At 35.7% G+C, this 27,565-nt stretch overlaps 1 long non-coding RNA gene across 1 annotated transcript; it reads right to left on the reverse strand.

Annotated features, from left to right (window-relative positions):
• LOC309616028 lies at positions 1-27,009 on the reverse strand. The gene is made up of 2 exons (XR_014237214.1): positions 4,009-27,009; positions 1-3,685 (listed from the first exon to the last, which is right to left on the reverse strand). It is a non-coding gene; the product is annotated as an uncharacterized lncRNA (long non-coding RNA).
• Between the last annotated feature and the right edge of the window lie 556 nt (positions 27,010-27,565).

Here is a 27,565-nt window from a genome sequence, read left to right on the forward strand (position 1 = left end):
TGGGCCAAACCTACCTGCTGGTCTCAGAGATTCTCCTGGGGAAGCATGGTATGACTGTCGCTCTCCCTGGGGACGTGGACACTGATGGTGGAGATTTCAGGGAGTGTTCAGCTAGTTGAACTCTCGAGAAGGCAAACAACTTGCTTGGATCATCAACACCAAGACCTGGTCCTACCCAACAGCCTGTAGGCTCCAGTATTGGGATGCCTCATGCCAAAAAACCAACAGAGCAGGAACACAACCCCACCCATCAGGAGACAGGCTTCTTGAAGACTTCCTGAGCTCACAGCCACCTCTAGACACACCTCTTGACAAGGCCTTGCCCACCAGAGGGCCAAGACCGAGCTCCACCAACCAGCAAGCAGGCACCAGCTCTTCCCAACAGGAGACCTGCACAAGCCTCTAGACCAGCATTATTCACAAGGTGGCAGGCACCCGAAGCAGAAAAACTACAATCTGGCAGCCTGCAGAACCAAGTCCACAAACACAGAAATTAGACAAACTGAGATGGCAGAGGAATATGTTCCAGATGAAGGAACAAAATAAAAACCCCAGAAGAACAACTAAGTGAAGTGGAGATAGGCAATCTACCAGAGAATGAGTTCAGAGTAATGATCGTAAAGATGATCCAAGATCTCAGAGAAAGGATGGATTCACAGTGCAAGAAGTTACGAGAAATTTTAACAAAGAATTGGAAAATATAAAGAATAACCAGAGTTGAAGAATACAATGAAAAAATTACACTAGAAGGAATCGATAGCAGAATAAATGTGGCTGAAAAACGGATAAGTGACCTGGAAGCCAGAATGGGGGAAATTACTGCCATGGAACAGAAGAAAGACAAAAGAATGAAAAGAAATGAGGACAGTTTAAGAGACCTCTGGAACAACATTAAACATACCAACATTCCCATTATAGAGGTCCCAGAAGGAGAAGAGAGAGAGAAAGGGCCTGAGAAAATTTTGAAGAGATAAGAGCTGAAAACTTCCCTAACATGGGAAACGAAGCAGTCACCCAAGTACAGGAAGAACAGAGAGTCTCAAGCAGGATTAAGCCAAGGAGGAACATGTAGAGACACATATTAATCAAATTGACAAAAATTAAAGACAGAGAAAATATTAAAAGCAACAAGAGAAAAGCAACAAATAACATAAAAGGGAATCCCTGTAAGATTATCAGCTGATTTTTTCAGCAGAAACTATGCAGGCCAGAAGGGAATAGCATGATATATTTAAAGTGATGAAAGGAAAACACCTAAAACCAAGAATACTCTACCCAGCAAGGCTCTCATTCATATTTGACAGAGAAATCAAAAGTTTTACAGACAAGCAAAACCTAAAAGAGTTCAGCACCACCAAACCAGTTTTACAACAAATGGTAAAGGAACTTCTCTAGGTGGAAAAGAAAAGGCCACAACTAGAAACAAGAAAATTATGAAATGGCAAAGCTCCCTGGTAAAGGGAAACATACAGTAAAGGGAGGAAATCATCCACACACAAATATGATATCAAAACCAGTAAGTGTGAGAGGTGGAGAGTAGAAATGCAGGATATTTGAAATAAATTTGAAATTAAGAGATCATCAGGACTTCCCTGATGGTCCAGTGGTTAAGAATCTGCCTTCCAATGCAAGGGATGTGGGTTTGATCTCTGATTGGGGAACTAAGATCCCACATGCTGCAGGGCAACTAAGGCCATGCACTCTATAGCCTGTATGCCACAACTAGAGAGCCCGCATGCTGCAACTACTACTGAGCCCGGGTGCCACAAATAAAGAGAAGCCCACGTGCCACAATGAAAGATCCCACAGTGAAGACCTGATGCAGCCAAATAAATAAATAAATATTAAAAAAAAAGAAACTAAGAGACTGTCACCTTAAAACAATCTTGTATTTGTATAGACTGCTATGTCAAAACCTTATGGTAACTGCAAACCCAAAATCCATAATAGATATACACACAAAAAAGAAAAAGGAATCCAAACACAACACTGAAAATAGTTATCAAATCACAAGAGAAGAGAAGAAAAGAGGAAAGGAAGAAAAAAAGACCTACAAAAACAAATCCAAAACAATTAACAAAATGGCGATAAGGACATACATATTGATAATTTCTTAAATGTAAATGGATTAAATGTTCCAACCAAAAGACATAGACTACTGAATAGATACAAAAACAAGACCTGTATATTAGCTGTTTGCAAGAGACCCACTTCAGATCTAGAGGCACATATAGACTGAAAGTGAGGAGGTGGAAAAAGGTATCCTACGCAAATGAAAATCAAAAGAAAACTGAAGTAGAAATACTCATATCAGACAAAATAGACTTTAAAATAAAAACTGTTACAAGAAAGGGACTTCCCTGGTGGTGCAGTGGTTCAGACTCCATGCTCCCAATGCTGGGGGCCTGGGTTCAATCCCTGGTCAAGGAACTAGATCCCACATGCATGCTGCAACTAAGAGTTCGCATGCCACAACTAAGGAGCCCTCCTGCCACAACTAAGACCTGGCACAACTTAATTAATTAATTAATTAATTAAAAAGACTGTTACAAGAGAGAAAGAACACTAAATAACACTAAATAATGATCCAGGGATCAATCCAAGAAGAAGATATAACAATTGTAAATATATATGCACCCAACACAGGAGCATATAAGGCAAATGCTAACAAATATAAAAGGAGGAATTGACAGTAACACAATATTAGTGTGGGACTTTAACACCCTATTTACATCAATGGACAGATCATCCAGAGAGAAAATCAATAAGGAAACACAAGTCTTAAATATCACATTAGACCAGATGAACTTAATTGATCTCTATAGAGAGTTTAATCTGAAAGCCACAGAATACACATTCTTCTCAAGTGCAAATGGAACATTCTTCAGAAAAAATCACATGCTGGGCCACAATGTGAGCCTTGGTAAATTTAAGAAAATTGAAGTCATATCAAGCATCTTTTCTGACCACAATGCTATGAGATTAGAAGTCAACTACAAGAAAAAAGAAAAACCTGCAAAAAACACAAATACGTGGAGGCTAAAAAATATGCTACTATACAACCAATGGATCACTGAAGAAATCAAAGAGGAAATCAAAAAATACCTAGAGACAAATGAAAACAAAAACATGACAATTCAAAACCCATGGGATGCAACAAAAGCAATTTTTAGGAGGGAAGTTTATAGTGATACAAGATTACCTCCAGAAACAAGAAGAATCTCAAATAAACAACCTAACCTTACACCTAACGCACCTAAAGAAAGAAGAATAAGTAAAACCCAAAGTTAGTAAAAGAAATCATAAAAATCAGAGCAGAAATAAATGAAATAGAGATGAAGAAAACAATAGAAAAGATCAATTAAACTAAAGGCTGGCTCTTTGAAAAGATAAACAAAGTTGATAAACCTTTAGCCAGACTCATCAAGCAAAAGAGGGAGGGGGCTCAAATCAATAAAATTAGAAATGAAAAAAGAGAAGTTACAACTGACACCACAGAAATACAACGGGTTATAAGAGACTACCACAGCAACTATATGCCAATGAAATGGACAACCTAGAAGACATGGACAAATTCTTAGAAAGGTACAATCTCCCAAGACTGAACCAGGAAGAAACAGAAAATATGAGCAGACCAATTACAAGTACTGACATTGAAACTGTGATTAAAAATCTTCCAACAGGGCTTCCCTGGTGGCACAGTGGTTGAGGGTCTGCCTGCCAATGCAGGGGACACGGGTTCGGGCCCTGGTCTGGGAAGATCCCACATGCCGCGGAGCAAATGGGCCCGTGAGCCACAATTACTGAGCCTGCACGTCTGGAGCCTGTGCTCCGCAGCGGGAGAGGCCGCTACAGTGAGAGGCCCGTGCACCGTGATGAAGAGTGGCCCCCGCTTGCCACAGCTAGAGAAAGCCCTCGCACAGAAACGAAGACCCAACACAGCCATAAATGAATGAATAAATAAATAAATGAATAAATAAAAATTTAAAAAAAAATCTTCCAACAAACAAAAGTCCAGGACCAGATGGCTTCACAGGTGAATTCTATCAAACATTTAGAGAAAAGTCAACACTGATCCTTCTGAAACTCTTCCAAAAAATTGCAGAGGACAGAACACTCCCAAACTCACTCTATGAAGCTACCATCACCTTGATACCAAAACCAGACAAAGATACCACACAAAAAAAGAAAATTATAAGCCAATATCACTGATGAACATAGAGGCAAAAATCCTCAACAAAATAACTAGCAAACTGATTCCAACAAACATTAAAAGGATCGTACACCATGATCAAGTGAGATTTATTCCAGGGATGCAAGGATTTTTCAACATCCACAAATCAATCAATGTGATACATCACATTAGCAAATTGAGTAATAAAAGCCATATGATCATCTCAATAGATGAAAAAGCTTTTGATAAAATTCAATATCCATGTATGATAAAAACTCTCCAGAAAATGGGCACAGAGGGGACATACTTAAATATCATAAAGGCCATATATGACAAACCCACAGCTAACATCATACTTAACAGTGAAAAGCTGAAAGCATTCCCTCTAAGATAAGGAACAAGACAAGGATGCCCACTCTCAACACTTTTATTCAACATAGTTTTGGAAGTCCTAGCCACAGCAAACAGAGAAGAAAAATAAATTAAAGGCATTCAAATTGGAAAAGAAGAAGAAGAACTGTCACTGTTTGCAGATGATATAATACTATACATAGAAAATCCTAGAGATGCCACCAGAAAACTACTAGAGCTCTTCAATGAATTTGGTAAAGTTACAGGATACAAAACTAATATACAGAAACCTGTTGCATTTCTAAATACTAACAAAGAAAAATCAGAAAGGAAAATTAAGGAAACAATATGATTTACCATCTCATCAGAAAGATTAAAATACCTAGGAATAAACCTACCTTAGGAGACAAAAGACCTGTACTCTGAAAACTAATGAAAGAAATCAAAAATGACACAAACAGATGGAAAGAAATACCATGTTCTTGGATTGAAAGAATCAATATTGTTAAAATGACTATAATACCCACAGCAATCTACTGATTGCAATCTACTGTTTGTAGATTTTTTGATGATGGCCACTCTGACTGGTGTGAGGTGATATATCATTGTAGTTTTGATTTGCATTTCTCTAATACTTAGCAATGTTGAGCATCTTTTCATGTGCTTCTTGGCTATCTGTATGTCTTCTTTGGAGAAATGTAAATTTACGTCTCCTGCCCATTTTTTGATTGGGTTGTTTGTTTTTTTGATATTGAGCCACATAAGCTGTTCGTAAATTTTGGAAACTAATCCCTTGTCAGTTTCATTGTTTGCAAATATTTTCTCTCATTCTGTGGGTTGTGTTTTTGTTCTGTTTATGCTTTCCTTTGCTGTGAAAAAGCTTTTGAGTTAAATTAGGTCCCATTTTTAAATTTTTGTTTTTATCTCCATTACTCTAGAAGACAGATTGAAAAACATGTTGCTGTGATTTATGTCAAAGACTATTCTGCCTGTGTTTTCCTCTAAGAGTTTTATAGTATCCAGTCCTACATTTAGGTCTTTAATCCACTTTGACTGTATTTTTTTGTATCATGCCAGGGAGTGTCCTAATTTTATTCTTTTACATGTAGCTGTCCAGTTTTCTCAGGACAACTTATTGAAGAGACTGTCTTTTCTCCATTGTATATTTTTGCCTCCTTTGTCATACATTAGGTGACCATAGGTGTGTGGGTTTATCTCTGGGCTTTTTATCCTCTTCCGTTGATGCATATTTCTGTTTTTGTTCCAGTACCATACTGTCTTGATTACTGTAGCTTTGTGGTATAGTCTACAGTCAGGGAATCTGATTCCTCCAGCTCCATTTTTCTTTCTCAAGATTGCTTTAGCTATTCGGGATCTTTTTGTCTCCATACAAATTTTAAGATTTTTTGTTCTAGTTCTGTGAAAAATACCATTGGGTATTGGATAGGGATTGCATTGAATCTGTAGATTACCTTGAGTAGTATAGTCATTTTGACAAAATTGAATCTTTCAATCTAAGAACATGCACTCTATAGCCTGTATGCCACAGTTATGGTTATTTCCTTCCATTTGTATCATCTTTGATTTCTTTCATCAGTATCTTATACTTTTTGCCATACAGGTCTTTTGTCTCCATAGGTAGGTTTATTCCTAGGTATTTTATTCTTTTTGATGTGATGGTTAATGGATTGTTTCTTTAATTTCTCTTTCTGATCTTTCACTGTTAGTGTATAGAAGTGCAACAGACTTTTTTTTTAACATTTTTATTGGAGTATAACTGCTTTACAATGGTGTGTTAGTTTCTTCTTTATAACAAAGTGAATCAGTTATACATATACATATATCCCCATATCTCTTCCCTCTTGCATCTGCCTCCCTCCCATCCTCCCTGTCCCACCCTTCTATCTGGTCACAAAGCACCAAGCTGATCTCCCTGTGCTATGTGACTGCTTCCCACTAGCTATCTATTTTACATTTGGTAGTTTATATATGTCCATATATACACTACCACTCTCTCACTTTGTCCCAGCTTACCCTTCCCCCTCCCCATGTCCTCAAGTCCATTCTCTACTAGGTCTGCGTCTTTATTTCCTGTCTTGCCCCTAAGTTCTTCATGACCTTTTTTTTTTTTTTTTTAGATTCCATATATATGTGTTAGCATACGGTATTTGTTTTTCTCTTTCTGACTTACTTCACTCTGTATGACAGACTCTAGGTCCATCCATCTCACTACAAATAACTCAATTATGTTTCTTTTTATGGCTGAGTAATATTCCATTGTATGTATGTGCCACATCTTCTTTATCCATTCATCTGTTGATGGACACTTAGGTTGCTTCCATGACCTGGCTATTGTAAATAGAGCTTCAGTGAACATTGTGGTACATGACTCTTTTTGAATTATGGTTTTCTCAGGGTATATGCCCAGTAGTGGGATTGCTTCATCCTATACTACCCAAAGCAATCTACAGGTTCAATGCAATCCCTATCAAACTACCACTGGCACTTTTCACAGAACTAGAACAAAAAATTTCACAATTTGTATGGAAACACAAAAGACCCCGAATAGCCAAATCAATCTTGAGAAACAAAAACGGAGGTGCGGGAGTCAGGCTCCCAGACTATACTACAAAGCTACAGTAATCAAGACAGTATGGTACTGCCACAAAAACAGAAATATGGATCAATGGAACAGGATAGAAAGCCCAGAGATAAACCCACGCACATATGGTCACCTTATCTTTGATAAAGGAGGCAAGAATATACAGTGGAGAAAAGACAGCCTCTTCAATCAGTGGTGCTGGGAAAACTGGACAGCTACATGTAAAAGAATGAAATTAGAACAGTCCCTAACACCATACACCAAAATAAACTCAAAATGGATTAAAGACCTAAATGTAAGGCCAGACACTATCAAACTCTTAGAGGAAAACATAGGCAGAACACTCTATGACATAAATCACAGCAAGATCCTTTTTGACCCAGCTCCTAGAGAAATGGAAATAAAAACAAAAACAAACAAATGGGACCTAATGAAACTTAAAAGCTTTTGCACAGCAAAGGAAACCATAAACAAGATGAAAAGACAACTCTTAGAATGGGAGAAAATATTTGCTAATGAAGCAACTGACAAAGGATTAATCTTCAAAATTTACAAGCAGCTCATGCAGCTCAATATCCAAAAAACAAACAGCCCAATCCAAAAATAGGCAGACCTAAATAGACATTTCTCCAAAGAAGATATACAGATTGCCAACAAACACATGAAAGAATACTCAACATCATTAATCATTAGAGAAATGCAAAACAAAACTACAATGTGTTATCATCTCACACCAGTCAGAATGGCCATCGTCAAAAAATCTACAAACAATAAATGCTGGAGAGGGTGTGGAGAAAAGGGAACCCTCATACACTGTTGGTGGGAATGTAAATTGATACAGCCACTATGGAGAACAGTATGGAGGTTCCTTAAAAAACTAAAAATAGAACTACCATGCAACAGATTTCTGTGTATTAATTTTGTATCCGGTAACTTTACCAAATTCATTGTTGAGCTTTAGTAGTTTTCTGGTTGCATTGTTAGGATCTTCTATGTATATTTTCATGTCATCTGCAAGCAGTAAGTGAATTAAGTCAGACAGAGAAAGACAAATATCATATGATATCACTTATATGTGGAATCAAAAAAATGATACAAGTGAACTTATTTACAAAAGAGAAACAGACTCACAGACTTAGAGAATGAACTTATGGTTACCGGGGGGGAAGGGTGGGGAGGAGGGATAGATTGGGAGTTTTGGATTGACATGTACACACTGCTATCTTCAAAATAGGTAACCACCAAGGACCTACTGTATAGCATGGGGAACTCTGCTCAATATTCTATAATAACCTAAATGGGAAAAGAATTTGAAAAAGAATAGATACATGCATATATATATCTGAATCACTTTTCTGTACACCTGAAACTAACACAACATTGTTAATCAACCATACTCCAATATAAAATATTTTTTAAAAGAATGAAATAATGCCATTTGCAGCAACATGGATAGACCAAGAGATGATCATACTAAGTAGATTAAATTAGACAAGGGAAATGTCATATGATATCATTTATATGTGGAATCTAAAAAAAATGATACAAATGAACTTGTTTACAAAACAGAAACAGACTCACAGTTATGGTGAATGATCTTATGGTTACCAAAGGGGAAAGGAGGGGTGAATTATGAATTTGGGAGTAACATATACACACTACTATATATAAAATAAGTAAACAACAAGGACCTACTTTATAGCACAGGAATCTACACTCAATATTTTGTAATAACCTATATGGGAAAAGAGTCTGAAAAGGAATCTATCTATCTATCTATCTATCTGAAGCTCTTTGCTGTACACCTGAAACTTACACAACATTTTAAATCAACTATACTTCAATAAAAAATAAATGTAACAAAAAATATCTTTCTAACAACAACAGCAAAAATAAATCCAATTCATTTTTGTAATTGATCTTGTATAATGTAACCTTGCTGAATTAATTGACTAGCTCTAATAGTTATTTTAAGCAAATTCCTTTCACTTTTCCATCTGGATTCCGTATATTTCTTTATCCTGTCTAATTTCCTAGCTATTACCTCAATTATAATATAGAAAAAAAGGAGCAAGAGCCATTTATGTAAGTTATCTAATTTGTTGGCATACAATTGTTCATTGTGTTTTTCATAATTCTATTTATTTATGTAAGATCAATAGTAACATCCCCTCTTTCACTTGTGATTCTAATAATTTGAGTGTTCTCTTTTACAGTTTGCCAAACTACATGTTTGTCAATTTTTTTGTTCTTTTAAAAGAACTACCTTTAGATTTTATTAATTTTTCTCTAATGCACTTCTATTCTATCATTAATTGCCACTCTAATCTTATTATTACCTTCCTTTTCCTTGCTTTAGGCTTAGTTTTGCTATTCTTTTTCCAGTGTCTCAAGGTAGAAAGTTAGTCGTTGATTTGGGATATTGCTTCTTTCATAATGTAGGTATTTACATCTCTAAATTTCTCTCAAAGCACTGCTTTATCTGCATGCCATAACATTTTCTAAGGTTTGTCTTGATTTTCATTAAGCTCAGTATTTTCTGATGTACCCTTTGATTTTTATTTTGAACGATTGATTATTTAGGCGTGTAGTTTAATTTCCAGATATGTGTGAGTTTTCTGAATTTTCCCATTATTGATTTCTAATTTTATTCTACTGTGGTTGGAGAATATATTTTATGTTATTTCTAGTCTCTTAAATTTATTGATGTTTACTTCATGGCCTAGCATATGGTCTATATTGGAGAATGTATATTCTATTGTTTCTGGGTGGAATATTCTGTAGAAGTCTGTTACGTCTAGCCTGTTTGTAGTTTTGTTTCAGTCTTTTATTACTTTGTTGATATGCTTTCTAGTTCTATTCATATTTTTAAAAAGAAGTGTAGCTGATGTACAATATTATATGTTACAGGTTTACAATGTAGTGATCCATGGTTTTTAAAGGTGATACTCTACTTATAGTTATTATAAAATATTGGCTATATTTGTCATGTTGTACAATGTATCCCTGTAGGTTATTTTATACATAGTAGTTTGTAGCTTTTAATTTCCTACCCATATTGCCCCTCCCCCTTCCCTCTCCCCCCTGATAACCACTAGTTTGTTCTCTATATCTGTGAGTCTGCTTCTTTTTTGTTATATTTACTAGTCCCTTGTATATTTCAGATCCCACATATAAATGATACCATACTGTGTTTGCCTTACTCTTTCTGATTTATTCCACTTAGTATAATGCCCTCTACGTCCACCCATGTTGCTGCAAATGGCAAAATTTCATTCTTTTTTATGGCTGACCAGTATTCCATTGTAAATATATACCACATCTTCTTTATCCATTCATCTGTTGCTGGACACTAAGGTTGCTTTCATATCTTGACAATTGTAAATAATGCTGCTATGAACATTGGGGTGCATGTGTGTTTTTGGTTTTTTTGGATATGTACCCAGGAGTGAAATTGCTAGGTCCTATGGTACTTCTAAATTTAGTTTTTTGAGAAACCTCCATACTGTTTTCCAAAGTGGCTGCACCAATTTGCTTTCCCACCAACAGTGTACAAAGGTTTCCTTTTCTCCATATTTTAAGCAACATTTGTTATTTGTGTTCTTTTTGAAGATAGCTATTCTGACATGTGTGAGGTGATATCTCATTGTGGATTTGATTTGCACTGATGATTAGCAATGTTGATCATCTTTTCATGTACCTGTTGGCCATCTGCATGTCTTTTTGGAAAAATCTCTATTCATGTCTTCTGCCTAATTTTGAAATGAGTTTTTTTTTAAATATTGAGTTATATGAGCTGTCTATATATTTTGGATATCCACCCCTTAATTGTCATATCATTTGCAAATATTTTCCATTCAGTAGGTTGTCCTTTTGTTTTGTTGATGGTTTCCTTTGCTATGCAAAACTTTTAAGTTTAATTAGGTCCCATTTGTTTATTTTTGCTTTTGTTTACTTTGCTTTAGGAGACAGATTCCAAAAAATGGTGCTACAATTAAGGTCAAAGGTTCTTCTGCCTAGGTTTTATTCTAGGAGCTTTGTGGTTTCTGGTCTTACGTCATGTCTTTACTCCATTTTGAATTTTCTTTTGTACATGGTATTAGAGAATGTTCTAATTTCATTCTTTTACATGTAGCTGTCCAGTTTTCTCAGAGAGTGTCTTTTCTCCATTGTGTATTGAAGAAAGGGTCTTTTCTCCATTGTGTATTCTTGCTTCCTCTGTTGTAGATTAATTGCCCTTAGGTGCATGGGTTTATTTCTGGGCTTTCCATTCTGCTCCATTGATGTATATTTCTGTTTTTGTGCCAGTAACATAGTGTTTTGATTACTGTAGCTTTGTAATATAGTCTGAAGTCAGGGAGCATGATACATCCAGCATGTTTTTTTTCTTTCTCAATATTGTTTTGGCTATTCAGGATCTTTTGTCTTTCCATATAAATTTTTTAATTATTTGTTCTTGTACTGTGAAAAATGCCATTGGTATTTTGATAGGGATTGCATTGAATCTGTTGATTGCCTTGGGTGGTAAGGTTATTTATTTTTTATTTTTTGGCCACACCAAACTGCTTGCAGATCTCAGTTCCCAGACCAGGGATTGAACATGGGCCACGGTAGTGAAAGCACCAAATTCTAACCACTAGACCACCAGGAAACTCCCTTGTATGGTTATTTTAACAATATTAATTCTTCCAATCCATGAACATGATATACCTTTCCATCAGTTTGTGTCATCTTCAATTTCTTTTATCAGTGTCTTATATTTTTCCAAGTAAAGATCTTTTACCTCCTTATGTAGGTTTATTCGTAGATATTTAATTTTTTTTGATGTTAGTGTAAATAAAATTGTTTCCTTAATTTCTCTTTCTGATGGTTTGCTGTTAGTGTATAGAAATGAAACAAATTTCTGTATATTAATTGAGTATCCTTCAACTTAAACAAATTCATTGATGAGGTCTAGTCGTTTTTTTGGTGGAATCTTTAGTCTTTTCTATGTATAATATCATGTTATCTATAAACAAAAACAGTTTACTTCTTCCTTTTCAGTTTGGATTTCTTTTATTACTTTTTTTTTTGTTTGATTGCTATGGCTATGACTTCGAACACTATGTTGAATAAACGTGGCAATAGTGGGCATCCTTGTCTTGTTTCTGATCTTAGAGGTAATGCTTTCAGCTTTGCACCGTTGAGGATGATTCTAGCTGTGAGTTTGTCATAAATGGCCTTCATATGTTGAGTTATATTCCCTCTATGTCAACTTTGATGAGAGTTTTTTAATCATGAATGAATGTTGAATTGTGTCAAGTGCTTTTTCTGCATCTATTTAGATGATCATGTGATCTTTTTTATCCTTTCTTCTGTTTATATGGTGTATCATATTCATTGATTTGCAAATGGTGAACCATCTTGTGTCCCTGGGTTAAATCCAACTTGATCATGGTATATAGTCCTTTTTATATATTATTGGATTCAGTTTGCTAGTATTTTGTTGAGGATTTTTGCATCTATATTCTTCAAAAATATTGACCTGTAATTTTATTTTTTGGTAGTGTCTTTGTCTGGTTCTGGTATTAGGGTAATGGTGGCCTTGTAGAATAATTTGGGAGTGTTCCATACTCTTCAAATTTTTGAAATAGTTTGAGAAGGATAAATATTAGTTGTTCTTTATATGTTTGTGTTGTTGATTCTGGCTAAAGTTTTATCCATTTTGTTTATCTTTTCAGAGAAGCACCTCTTAGTTTTATCTGTCTTTTCTATACTTTTTTTAGTCTCTATTTCATTTATTTATGCTCTGGTTTTTATTATTATTTTTTTAGTTCTACTAACTTTGCATTTTATTTGTTTTTCTTTGTCTAGTTCTTTTAGGTGAAAGGTTAGGTTGTTTATTTGAGATTTTTCCTATTTCCTGAATATGCTTTTATTGCTGTAAATGTCCCTGTTAGAATTCCTTTTGCTGTGTCCCATAGATTTTGGGCTATTGTGTTTTCATTTTCCTTTGTCTCCAGGTATTTTAAAATTTCTTCTTTGATTTCATCAGTGATTCATTGTTTGTATAGTAGCATATATTTAGCCTCCATGTGTTTGTGTTTTTTTCCACTTTTTTTTTTTTTTTTGTAGCTGATACCTGGTCTCGTAGCACTGTGGTTGGAAAAGATGTTTGATATGATTTCGATTTTCTTAAATTTACTGAAGTTTGTTTTGTGGCCTATCATGTGATCTATCCTGGAGAATGTTGCATGTGCACTTGAAAAGAAAGTGTATTCTGCTGCCTTGGGGTGGAATGTTCTATATATGCATAAGTCTATCTGTTCTAATGTATAGTTTAAGGCCTGTGTTTCCTAATTGATTTTCTATCTGGATGACATGTCCATTGGTGTAAGTGGGGTGTTAAAGTCCCCCACTGTTATTGTGTTACTGTCTATTTCTCCCTTATGTATTTTAGAATTTGCTTTGTATATTTAGGTGTTCCTGTGTTGGGTGCATGTATGTTAATGAGTGTAATATCCTTTTCTTGAAGTGTTCCCTTTATCATTATATAGTGCCCTTCTCTGTCTTTTGTTATAGCCTTTGTTTTAAAGTCTATTTTTTCTGATATGAATATTGCTACCCCACTCTCTTGTCATTTCCTTTTGCATGAAATATCTTGTCCCATCCCTTTATTGTCAGTCTGTGTGTGTTTTTAGATCTGAAGTGAGTTTCTTGTAGGTACCATATTAAGTGTTTTTTTAAAAAATCCAATCAGACATGTATGTCTTTTGATTGGAGCATTTAGTCCATTGATATTTAAAGTAATTATTTTTGTAATTAATTAATTTTTATTTTTGGCTGCATTGAGTCTTCATTGCTATGCATGGGCTTTCTCTAGTTGCAGCAAGTGGGGGCTACTCTTCGTTGTGGTGCATGGGCTTCTCATTGTGGTGGCTTCTCTTCTTGAGGAGCATGGGCTCTAGGTACATGGGTCCCAGTAGTTGTGGCTCATGGGCTGTAGAGTGCAGGCTCAGTGGTTGTGGCTTATGGGCTTAGTTGCTCCACAGCATGTGGGATCTTCTCACACCAGGGCTCAAACCTGTGTCCCCTGCATTGGCAGATGGATTCTTAACCACTGCACCAAAAGGGAAGTCCAGTAAAGTAATTATTGATAGTTATGTACTTATTGCCATATTATTACTTGGTTTCCAGTTGTTTTTGTAGTTCTGTCTTCATTTCTTCTTTTTATTTCTTTCCTTGTGGTTTGATGATTTTCTTTAGTAGTATTTTGTGTTCATTTCTTTTTGGTTTTTGCATATCTATTTTAGGCTCTAGATTTGTGGTTACCATGGGGATTATATATGTTGACCAATAATTATCTCTACTTGTTTTAATCTTGTAGTCATTTAAGTTCAAACACATTCAAAAGAGCTATATTTTTTACTCTTCTCCCCACATTTTGTATTTTTCATGTTCTATTTTATATCTTCATGCTTATCTCTTAACTGTTCATTGTAGTTATATTCACTTTTACAATTTTTTTGCTTTAATCTACATAATGACTTATTTAAGCCATCTTCAATCCTTACTATATATTTTCCTTTTCTAATGGGATTTTCCTTTGCCTATAGATTCTTATTTCTTTACATTTCTAACATTTCTTTTATGGTAGATTTAGTATTGATAAACTCTTTTTGTTTCTGCTTGTCTGAAAAGTTCTTTATCACTCTTAGTATTCTAAATTATAATCTTGCTGAGTAGAGTATCCTATGTTGCAGGGTTTTCCCTTTCAGCACTTTGAATATATCACGCCATTCCCTTCTGGTTTGCAAAGTTTCTGCAGAGGAATCAGCTGATATTCTTATGGGGATTCCCTCTTATGTGACTCTGTTTTTCTCTTGCTTCATTTAGAATTCAATCTTTATCTTTCACTTTTGCCATTTTAATTGTGATATGTCTTGGTGTAGGTCTTCAGATTTGGGAACTTTTTTAGCCCTAATTTCTCCAAATAACTTTTTAAATCCCTTCTCTCTCTCTTCTCCTTCTGGAGCCCTATAATGCAAATGTTGGAATGCTTAATGTTATCCCCAAGATCTCTTATATTGTTTTCATTTTAAAAAATTGTTTTTCTTTCTGCTGTTCTAATTGGGGGATTTCATTATTCTATCTCCACATCATTTTTGTGTTCTGTATTATTTAATCTACTCTTCATTCCTTCTAGTGTGTTTTTCATTTCAGCTATTGAATCATTCACTTCTGATTGGATCTTTTTTTGTATTTTCTTGTTTCTTGTTAAAATGTTCAAGTTTTAGATCAATTATTTCCCCTAATTCAGTTAATATTTTTAGTACCAGTGTTTTGAATTATTTATCTGATAAATTGTTTATTTCTATTTAATTTGTTATTTATTCAGGTGTTTCCTCTTGCTTTGTCAAGTGAGAGTAGTTTCTCTGCCTTTGCATTTTACTTAACTTTCTCTGCCTCTATGAATTTAGATGAAACAGTTACCTATTGTGGTCTTGAAATGGTGTTCTTATGTAGGAGCCTCCTGTGCAGACTGAGTGTGCCCATTGCCTCTGGTGGGGGGGCTGGATTTGATGTGGACACCAGTCAAGTCTTTCATCACAGTGCGCTGGTAGCTATCACCTTGGTAGTGAGTGGGGCTGGAGATGGAGTGGCTAGAGCCAATGCTGAGTTGGGACTTCCTTTCTGCTCAGTGGCCATTAGTACCCTGTCAGGAGCAAGGTCTGTTCCCATTACTGGAGCAGAAGCCTTAAGGGTCAGGCTGAAAGTGGCTCTGTCTCATTTAAGTGTTTGTTTTTCCCTCTTCCTGCACTGGGAGGGTAGTGCTAATGCAAGTAGGACCTGTGTGCATACAGAGGTCTGATGCTCTGCCTCTGTAGGCATATGCAAATCTGCTCAGATTCAGCCCATGTTTCTGTATTTTCTCTGGACATGGCCACCCCAGATCTAGTGCCACACTGTGGTGTGCACTGAGTCAGGCCAAATTATTCAGTTGGCTCGGGCTGGGGCACACAATGAGGTGGTTGCGGGAAACTCGGCATCCTCTAAGGCAGACCTCTCTCCATCCTTCTTTGGGTTCAGTACCCCTTTGTCTCTAACCACTGATCACTGTCCCCAGCCTCTTCCATTCCTGCCCTGGTGTGGAACTGCTCTGCAGGGCAGGTGGGCCCATGTGGTTTCTCTGCATGTATCAGGGTGTGGCCTGTGGTGGAGTGGCTGCCATCAGATTTCTAGTCTTCTTCTGGGTGCTGCTTGAGTAAGTACCAACAATGGCCACCATTGCCCCAGCCAGGCTACACCCCAGGAATGCGTCACCTCTTCATCCCAAGGTCAATTCTTTTCCCTGGTTCTGGCCACCCCAGATCCAGTTACACACTGTGGGTTGGAATGAGTGGTGCCAGAGCATTCACTTGGTTTGGGCTGGGGAGCATGTTGAGGCAGTGGCTGGAAACCTGGAAACTGCTAGCATGGACCTCTCTAAGCCCTCCCTTGGGGGCTATCGAGCATATGCATTCTCCTCATGCAAAGAGTCAAGGTTTCTCTTGTCTTTGTATCTGTCCCAGCATCATCCAGCGAGCCAAAGTGGTTGTATCTTCTTTGTAGGACCACAGGATTAGGACGTCCATTATGTGTCTTGACCTGCTTACTCCCCAGGGTGGGTGTCTGCCCCTGAAATCTCCATTTTCCTCTGAGTCCACTCCCAGGGGCATAGGTCCTGACCCAATTGCTTTTCCCCCCTTCCTACACAATTATATGTGTATCTTTCTTACAGCCTTGGTTGTACAGGAGTCCTGCCAGTTTCCAGTTACTTTTCAGTGACAATTTTTCCACAAGTAGATGTATTTTTTATGTGTTTATGGGAACAGGAGAGCTCCACGTTGTCTTACTCCATCATTTTGATCCTCCCCAAGATGAGCTTATTTTGTAGCTTTCTTCTTGGATCAAAAAGATAAGACCTAATTATATTATGTTTAAAAGAAACATTAAGTGTAAGAACTAAGTTGAAAAAAGGATAGAAAAAGATACAACATGAAAATACTAATTATAGAAGAATCCAATGGGACAATATTATTATAGGGGAAAGTAGATTTCAAGACAAGGAATATTACCAAAGATAAAGACTACATTTTGAAGTGCTAAGAGACATTTATGAAAACATAAAAACACTAAATTTATATGCATTTAATAACATGATTTCAAAATATATGAAGCAAAAATTGACAGAACTAAAAAGACAAAAAGACAAATCCACAATCATAATGTAAGATTTAACACACCTTTGGTAATTAATAGAACAATCATATTAAGAATTAGTAAGAATTTAGAAAATTACAATTACATTATTATCCAACTGAACCATAATCAATATTTATGGAAGACTATGCCCAACCACTTCAGAATATACATTCTTATCAAGTGTACAAGGGAACTGTCCATATATTAGGCCTTTAAGCAAGTCTGAATACATTTCAAAGGGCTGAACTCACAGAGTACTCACTTTGCCAAAAGTGAAATTAAGCTAGAAATCAATGAAAAAAAAGGGCAACTTTTAAAAAAGTCTAAATATTTGGAAATTAAGCAACATACTTCAAATAACCAACAGTTCAAAGGAGAATTCACAGTGGAAAATAGAAAATATTTTAAGTTGAAGAATAATAAAAAATATTTCAAAACTTATGGGACACATCTAACGCAGGGCTTAGAGGGAAATGTAAAGCTTTAGACACATCAGTTATAGGAGAAGAAAAGTTTAAAAATCTATCCTTCCACCTTAAGAGTAGAAAGAAAGAAAATTAAACCTAAGGAAAAATAGAAGAAAGGAAACAAGACAGGAGCAGAAATAAGTGAACAGAAAACAGACACACAATGGAGAAAATAAGAAAAGTTAAAAGTTTGTTTTGAAAAGTTTAATAAAATTACTAACCAGCTAGCAAGACTAATCAGGAGGAAAAAGTGAGAGAAACCATAAGTTTTCAATATCTGGAATTTTATTTTATTTTTTTTTAAGATTTTTTTTTAATGTAGACCATTTTTATAGTCTTTATTGAATTTGAATTTGTTACAATATTGCTTCTGTTTTCTGTTTTGGTTTTTTGGCTGTGAGGCTGTGGGATCTTAGCTCCCCAACCAGGGATCGAACCCTCACCCCCTGCATTGGAAGGCAGAGTCTTAACCACTGGACTGCCAGGGAAGTCCCAATATCTGGAATTTTAAAAGATGACATCTCTAATAGATATTTGCTCTTGAGGGATATGAATTTTTTAAATCAGTCTTATTTTTTCATATCTGATCTGATAATTGGGGAGCCAGGGAAACTAGCTCCTACCTGGCTGTGTAGACTGCTGTAAGGACAAATGCAAGCTTTACTTCCACAAAAGAGGTATGCTTACAGCTGTCCCACTAGCAGCTGTGGTTCCTATCCTATATCATATTGAATAGACCTCTGTCAAGGAATGGTAGCATCTGCTGTGTCTTGGAAAGACACACTGATAACAACTTAATAAGGCCAAGGGACATTGGAAAAAAGGTTTTACCAAAATTCCCACTATGTGTGGGAGCACGTAAATCACAGCCAGGCAGCAAAAATCATTCCAACCAAGTCAGCCAGTGCATTTTTATATAGTATGAACCTCTACTGGAGTTTAAATAATGTCCTTTGTTGTCACCTAGTGAAAACTGATGGGAATGCAAAAATTTCTTAAATGATTTCAAGTGACAAACTTTTTAGAAAAATTAAGCCAAGAGACTATGGACAAAAACTTATTTTTGAGTTACTGAGATAAGACTGTTCCAGATTGGATAAACCACTAATTTACTGATGGTATATGAAAGAAACATTTTACTGAAAAGAGAAAAATGACACTGTACTACGTTTGGTTTATTAAATGTTCTGATGTGTTGATATTTGATGTAAACTTACATTTCATCCCTAGGATACAAAGACCTGTGGCATTCTAAAAACTAATTGGCTAAAGAAAAGTCCAATTTGTTAAGGGACAGAAGGAATGTTGAATAAGTCCCACTGAATAATAAAAAATTTGGTGATTATACAATGTATTAATTTGTCTTTTCCTATGTTAAAGGAAATGCTAATGTCATGGGAGATAAGAGTATGAATAAAGGGTTAAATTTTTTTCTTTTCTGCATGAAAATTTTATCTTCAGTTTGTTTTCTAGCTCTGGAAATAAATATGGATTTTACGTATCAACTATGTTACTAAGCAACATTTGCTTCAGTTAAAATGAACCTGATTGGTAAATTGAATCTGGACTTGGAGAGCTATAAATACCTCATGAGAAGCCATATTTGGAGGCATTTCCTTACTGTGAGACTCATAACTGGACAATATCCTTGAGGGAACCCTGAAAGTTACGTCTGTGGGTTGTGGTAAGCTTCTGAGGAGCATGGGGCTTTTAAGACAGAGAAACTTCCACATTTCACTCAATGTTAATCTCACTTCTTTGAAACTGAGCTCTTCTTTGTGGGGTCAGGGAAAGTATATCCGAAGTGGCTATGCGAACTATTACAAAGACTGCTGCAAGGTTTACTTCCAAGAAGAAGAATGCATAGCATGCTGTGCTGCCTGTCTCATAGCCTCTGAGTAGATTAAGGGTGGCCTATAATAGTTTTGTAAGACTGAGTGCTTAGTTAAACCTGAAAAAAAAAAAATCTCAATTTGAGAGGTGACATCAGCAAGATGATGGAAGTGGGGATTTCAATGCTTGTCTCCACCCAAAAAACAACAAATAAACAACTACAAACCAACAAAAACAGCTCTGTAAAAGCTGTGGACTGCAATGAAGGATCAGCAGAAATCCCATGGAGCACAAAAACTTAGGATGGCTGCATAGAAAAGCATAGGTAGTATTTTACCAGTATCATCCCATCTTCCAGTCCAAAGCATCTCAGCACCAAGAGGAATTCCTTGGAGGGATTTTAGGCATGGCGAAGAGGAGAACAGGAGGAGTCCAGCAATCTTTGTCACTGCTGGAACATCTGTAACCTTTGCTACTAAGAACACCCACAGTCTTTATCAACTCTGAATGCAGTTGATATAGCTGCCCAGAGCCCCTGTCACTACATCTCCCCCACTCCCCCAGGGCTGTTGCTGTTTCTGTGCTGAGACCTGCTCACTAGGACATGAGTCACTGCTGCATACCAATTTCCAAGATTTGGATGCCACAGTCTCTTACCATATATGGGACCAGAGCTGCTGCTGTGCTGTGCCCCATCCCCTGGGTCCTGAGTCAGGGCTTTGACCCACCATCAATAGTGCTGCACTGCCACTGCTCTGGGCTCCAACCCTAGGGCCCAAGCTGTGGCTGTGACTTTATTTTTGCTGCTCTGCACTCAGATACCTGAGGCCTGAGTTATAGTTATGACCTGACATCACCAGAGCTGCACTCCTGGTGCACCCTGTCCCCTAGGTCCAGGCTACCACTGCACCCTGTTATCCCAGGGCCCATGTCACTACTTCATCACCCCGACTCCACTCCCCTGGGGCCCAAGTCACCACAGCCAGCTCTAACTTCACTTCTTTGGATAGCCTCACATGACTTTACCACAGACACTCATGCCACCACAGCAGCAAATGTGTCTGTGCCCCCAGCTCCAGGCACTATGGTAGTTCTGCATGCTCCTGGGCACAAGACACCATCTTTGCTGCTAATCTGAGTGTCATTGTTCTAGACATGGTGCCAGAAAGGATCTTATTGGCTAGAATTTCCTCTCACAGACAAAAAGAACAGAAGGACCCCAGCAGACTTTGTCACCAAGAACCCCAACATCCCTAGTTACCACTGCCACCAAAGATACCTGCAGCCTTGATCACTAAAGATTCCCACAGTCTTTGCTGACACTGACTACAGGTGACAGAACTTCATGGAGACTATATCACTGTGCCCTTCCCAGAACTGGAGACTGCACCTCATCAATCACTGCCCTTGCAACCACCTGCAGGTTAAAGTCTTTCCTCACTGAAGCCAATCCAAAAGGGCTTGAAGAGGTGATTGCACTCTCAAATGTACAGACATCAGCACAAAGCCACTAGAAACAGAAAAACATAAGGAAACCTGACACCACCAAAGGAACAAAATAATTATCCAGTAACTGACCCAAAAGAAATGGAGATCTACCAGTTACCTGAAAAAACAAAAAACTCAAAAGAATTAACTTAAGGAAGCTCAGGGATTTTCAAGTGAACACAAATAGCTCAATGAACTCAGGAAAACAATACATGAACAAAATGACAAGTTTAACAAAAAGATAGATATCATGAAAACAGAACCAATCAAAAATGCTGGAGCTGAAGAATACAATGAATGCAATGAAAAATGCAAAAAAGAGTTTCAACCACAGACTTGATTAAACAGAAGAAAGAATCTGTGAACTCGAAGATATATCTCTAAATTATCCAGTCGGAGAAGAAAATAGAAATAGAAGTGAAAAAGAATGAAGAAAGCCTACAGGATTATGGGACACCATTATGAGAGCAAATATATTCATTAAGGGAGCCCCAGAAGAAGAAGAAAGGAGCAGAAAGCTTATTTAAAGAAGTAATGGCTGAAAACTTTCCAAATCTGGGGAAAGACTTGGACATTCAGGTACATGAATCTCAAAGGTCCCCAAACAGACTCACCTCAAAGGGTCTTCATCAAGACACACTATGAAAAACTCTCAAAAATCAAAGATAAAGTGAGAATTTTCAAAAGCAGTGAGAGAAAAACGTCTTCATTTACAAAGGATACTCAGTAAAGCTATCAGAAGATTTCCCAGTAGAAACCTTGCAGGCCGGGAGACAGTGGGATGATATATTCAAAGTGTTGAAAGTAAAATAAATGCTAACCAAGAATACCTTGCCTGACTAAGTTGTCCTTCAGAAATAAAAGAAAGAAAAGACCTTCTTTAGACAAACAAAAGCTGAGGGAGTTCATCACCACCAGAAAAACTAACCCCAAAGATAGCAGAAGGAAGGCTACAACAAAGATTAGAGCTGAAATAAATTAAATAGAATACAAGGAAAATAGAAAGGATCAATAAAACAAAGGGTTGGCTTAAGAGGTACAAACTACTATGTATAAAATAAATAAAATACATGGATATATTGTACAGCACAGGGAATACAGCCAATATTTTATAATAACTTTAAATGGAGTATAACCTATAAAAATATTGAATCACTGTTGTACACCAGAAGCAAATATATTATTGTAAATCAACTATACTCCAAGGGGTAAAAAAGGTTTTGGTTTTTTTTTAAAGATAAAATTGACAAGCATTTACCTAAGCTAAATTAAAAAATAAAAAGACTACATTAAAATTATAAACAAAAGAAGAGACATTACAACTGATACCACAGAAATACAAAGGATCATAAGAGATTACTATGAGCAATTGTATGTTAACAAATTAGGTAAAATAGAAGAAATGATAAATTCCTAGAAACATACAACTTTCCAAGACTGAATTAGGGGAAAAAACAGAAAAAGTGAAAAACACTAATAATGAGTAAGGAGATCAAATCAGTGACCAAAAACCTCCCAATAAGGAAAAGTTCAGGATAACTTCACAGGTGAATTTTACAAGTATTTATAAAATAATTAATATCAGTACTTCTCAAACTCTTTCCAAAAGTTGAAGAGGAAGAAACACTCCTAAGCTCATTTTACAAGGCTAGCATTACCCTGATACCAAAGCCAGAAAAGGACACAAGAAAAGAAAGTTACAGCCCAATACTCCTAATAAACATTGGTGCAAAAATCCTCAACACAATGCTAGCAAACCAAACTTAACAGTATGTTAAAAGGATCCTACATCATGGTAAAGTGAGATTTATCCTTGGGTTGCAAAATGGTTTGATATATGCAAATCAATCAATGTGATATGCCACATTAACAGAATGAAGGATACAAATATCGGATCATTTCAGTCCATGAAGAAAAGCATTTGACAAAATTCAACAGCCTTTCTGGATGAAAGCTGTCAACATATTAGGGATAGAAGGAACATACCTCAACATAATAAAAGCTGTATATGACAAGCCCACAGCTAACATCAAACTCAACTTGAAAAGATAAAAACTTTTCCTGTAAGCTCAGGAACAAGAGAAAAATGCCTACTCTTGCTAATTTTATTCATCATAATATTAGAAGTCCTAGCCACAGCAATTAGGCAAGAAAAAGAAATAAAAGACATCGAAATCAGAAAGGGAAAAGTAAAACTATCTCTATTTGCAAATTATATAATCTTATACATGGAAAACCCTAAAGACTCCAAAAATACTTTTATAACTAATCAATAAATTCAGGAAAGTTACAGGATACAAAATCAACATATAAAAATCAGTTGAATTTTTATACATGAACAATGAACTATCTCAAAGAGAAATTAAGAAAGCAATACCATTTAAAGTAACATCGAAAACAACAAAACAATAGGAGTGAATTCAACCAAGGATGTGAAATACCTGTACACTGAAAACTATAAGACATTGATGAAAGAAATTGAAGAAGACATAAATAAAAGGAAAGATAGCCTGTGTTCTTGGATTGGAAGTATTTATATTGTTAAAATGTCCATATTACTCAAAGCAATCTACAGATTCAATAGGATTCTTATCAAAATTCCAATGGCACCGCTTTCCTGGTGGTGCAGTGGTTAAGAATCCACCTGCCAATGCAGGGGACATGGGTTCGAGCCCTGGTCAAGGAAGATCCCACATGCCATGGAGCAACTAAGCCCGTGCACCACAACTACTGAGCCTGCACTCTAGAGCCCATAAGCCACAACTACTGAGCCCAAGTGCCACAACTACTGAAGCCCACGCACCTAGAGCCCATGCTTTGCAACAAGAGAAGCCACCCAATGAGAAGCCCGTGCACCACAACAAAGAGTAGCCCCTGGCTTGCTGCAACTAGAGAAAAGCCCACGCACAACAACAAAGACCAATGCAGCAAAAATATAAATAAATAAATAAATAAATAAATAAATAAATAAAATTTATTTTAAAAATTCCAATGTCATTTTTCACAGAAGTAAAAAATTCAATCCTAAAATTTGTATGGAACCACTAAGGACTCTGAATAGCCAAAGCAATCTTGAGCAATGGATCCAAAGGAACCCACACTGAGACACATTATTATCAAAATGTTCAAAGACAAAGGCAAAGAGAGAATATTAAAAGCAGCAAGAGTGAAACAACTCATATCTACAAGAGATTCTCAATAAGACTATCAGTCTATTTCCCAGTAGAACCCTTGGAGATCAGAGTGTAATGGGATGCTATATTCAAAGTGCTGAAAGAAAAAATACTGTCAACTGAGAAGTCTATATCTGGCAAAACTGTCCTTCAAAAATAAGGGAGAAATTGACATTCCCAGATAAACAAAAGCTGAGTCAGTTTGTTACCACTAGACCTACCCTGCAAGAAATGCTAAAAGTAATCCTTAAGTTTAAAGTGAAAGGAAACTGGACAATAACTCAAAGCTGAAGAAAAAAAATGTTTGGTAAATACAAATATATGGGAACTTGTAAAATTCACTATTATTGTAATTATGGTGTATAACTTCACTTTTTATTTTCCATAGGATTTAAAAGATGTATATATAAGTAATTATTAAACTATGTTATTTGTCACTTAATGTATAAAGATGTAATTTGTGACATCAATAACAGAAAGTGGTGGACAGAAGTATGTAGGAGCAGAGTTTTTGTATGCTTTTGAAGTTAAATTGGCATAATTTCAAATTGGATTGTTTTAAGTGTAAGATGTTATAAACCATCTTTATAGTAACCAAAAAGAAGATATGTATAGAAAATACATTAAAAGATTGGGAAAGGAATCAAAATATTTCACTACAAAGAACAGCTAAACACAAGAGGCAGTAATAGAGAAAATGAGGGATAAAAAAGCTATGTTACATAGAAAACAAATAGCAAACTGGCAGAAGTTAAGTCCTTCCTTATAAGTAACTACTTTAAATGTAAATGGATTAAACTCTATAATCGAAAGACAGATATTGGCACGACAGATTTTTTTTAAATGATGCAACTATTTGCTGTTTACAAGAGATTCACTTTAGATCCAATGACACAAATAGGTTGAAAGTAAAAGTATATAAAAATGTATTCCATGCAAATAGTAACCAAAAGTGTGTTGGATGGCTATAATATCAGACAAAATAGATTTTAAACTCAAAAAAAGATTACAAGAGGTAAAGAAAGACATGGTATATTGATAAAGGCTCAATACAGCAAGAACATATAACAATTATAAACATTTATGCACCTAATAACAGACCTTTAAAATATTTGAAGAAAAAATTGACATAATTGAAAGGGAAAATAGATAGTTCTACAGTAATAGTTGAAAACTTCAATACCCCACTTTCAATAATGAATAGATCAACCATACAGAAATAAGTAGGAAAACAACAGATTTGAAAACATCATAAATGGACTAGACTTAACATATATAAGAGCACTCTACCCAAGAACAGCAGAATATATATCCTTCTCAAGTTCACATAGGACATGCTCCAAGATATACTGTATGCCAGGCCATGAAACAATTCTCAATAGATTAAAAAAAATAGATGCCATACAAATTATTTTCTCCAACCAAACTGGAGCAATGTTAGAAATCAGTAACAGGAGGAATACTGGAAAACCCCAAAATACACAGAAATTAAACAACACAATCTTAAACAATGAATTGGCCAAAAAAGAAATCTTGAGGGAAATTAGAAAATATTTAGAGGAAGATGAAATGGAAACACAACATACAAAAAGTTATGGGATGCAGCAAAAGCAGTGCTCAGAGGGAAATTTATAGTGGTAAATGTATATAATTACTAGGAAGAAGGATGTTAAATTGATAACCTAACTTTACATCATAAGAAACAAAAAGATCAAACTAAACCCAAAGCTACCTGAAGAAAGGACATAATAAATATTAGAGTGGGAATGAACAAAACAAAGAATAGAAAACCAACAGAGAAAATCAATGGAAACATAAGTTGTTTCTTTGAAAATATTAACAAAATTTACAAACTCTAGCAGGAATGACAAAGAATAAAATAGAGAAGACACAGTTATTAAAATTAGAAACATAAGTGGGGACTTTACCAGTGACCTTACAAAGACAAGAAGTTATAAGAGAATACAAGATTAGATACCTAGAAGAAATGAAAAATATTCCTTGAAATATACAAATGATCTAAACTGATTCAGGAAGAAATAGAAAATCTGAAAAGACATATAACTAGTAAGGAGATTGAATCCATAATCAAAAGCTTCTAAAGAAAGAAAAATTATAGACTTGAGGGCTTTATCAGTCAATTCTACTATATATTTAAAGAATTAACACGAATAACTCTCTAACTCTTGCAAAAAGTGGAAGAGGAAAAACTTCTAATTCATTCTATGGACCAGAATTACTCTGAGAGGAGAATGAGATGATATCACACAAAAAAGAAAATTTAGTGTACCTTATGAATATAGATTTCAAAATCCTAAAAAATATTAGCAAACTGAAGTATCACCTCACACCAGTCAGAATGGCCATCATAAAAAAGTCTACAAATAATAAATGTTGGAGAGGGTGTAGAGAAAAGGGAATCCTTGTACACTATTGGTGGGAATGTGAATTGATGCAGCCACTATGGAAAACATTATGGAGGTTCCTTAAAAAACTAAAAATAGAGTTATCATATTATCTAGCAATTCCACTCCTGGGCATATATCCAGAAAAGATGAAAACTCTAATTTGAAAAAATACATGCACCCCAATGTTCATAGCAGTACTATTTACAATAGCCAAGAAATGGAAGCAACCTAAGTGTCCATCAACAGATGAATGGATAAAGAAGATGTGTTGTGTGTGCGTGTATATATAAATATATAATATATATATATATATATATATATATATATATATATATATATATATATTACTCAGCCATAAAAAAGAATGAAATATTGCTATTTGCAGCAACATGAATGGACCTAGAGATTATCATACTGAGTGATGTAAGTCAGACAAAGACAAATATTACATGATATCACTTATATGTGGAATCTAAAAAATAACACAAATGAACTCATTTACAAAGCAGAAACAGACTCACAGACATAGAAAACAAACTTATGGTTACCAAAGGGGAAAAGGGAGGAATGATAAATTGGGGGTATAGGATTAACAGATACACACAACTATATATAAAATAGCTAAACAACAAGGATTTACTGTATAGCACAGGGAACTATATTCAGTATCTTGTAATAACCTATAATGTAAAAGAATCTGAAAATGAATATATATTCATATATATATTCTGAAAATGAATATATATATATATATATGTATACACACACACAGAGAATCACTTTGCTGTACACCTGAAACTAATACAATATCATAAATCAACTATACTTTTAAAAAGTTAGCAAAT

This window comes from Balaenoptera borealis (genome assembly GCF_965194805.1).
Source record: "Balaenoptera borealis genome assembly, chromosome: 1".
NCBI classification, from domain to species: Eukaryota; Metazoa; Chordata; class Mammalia; order Artiodactyla; family Balaenopteridae; genus Balaenoptera; species Balaenoptera borealis.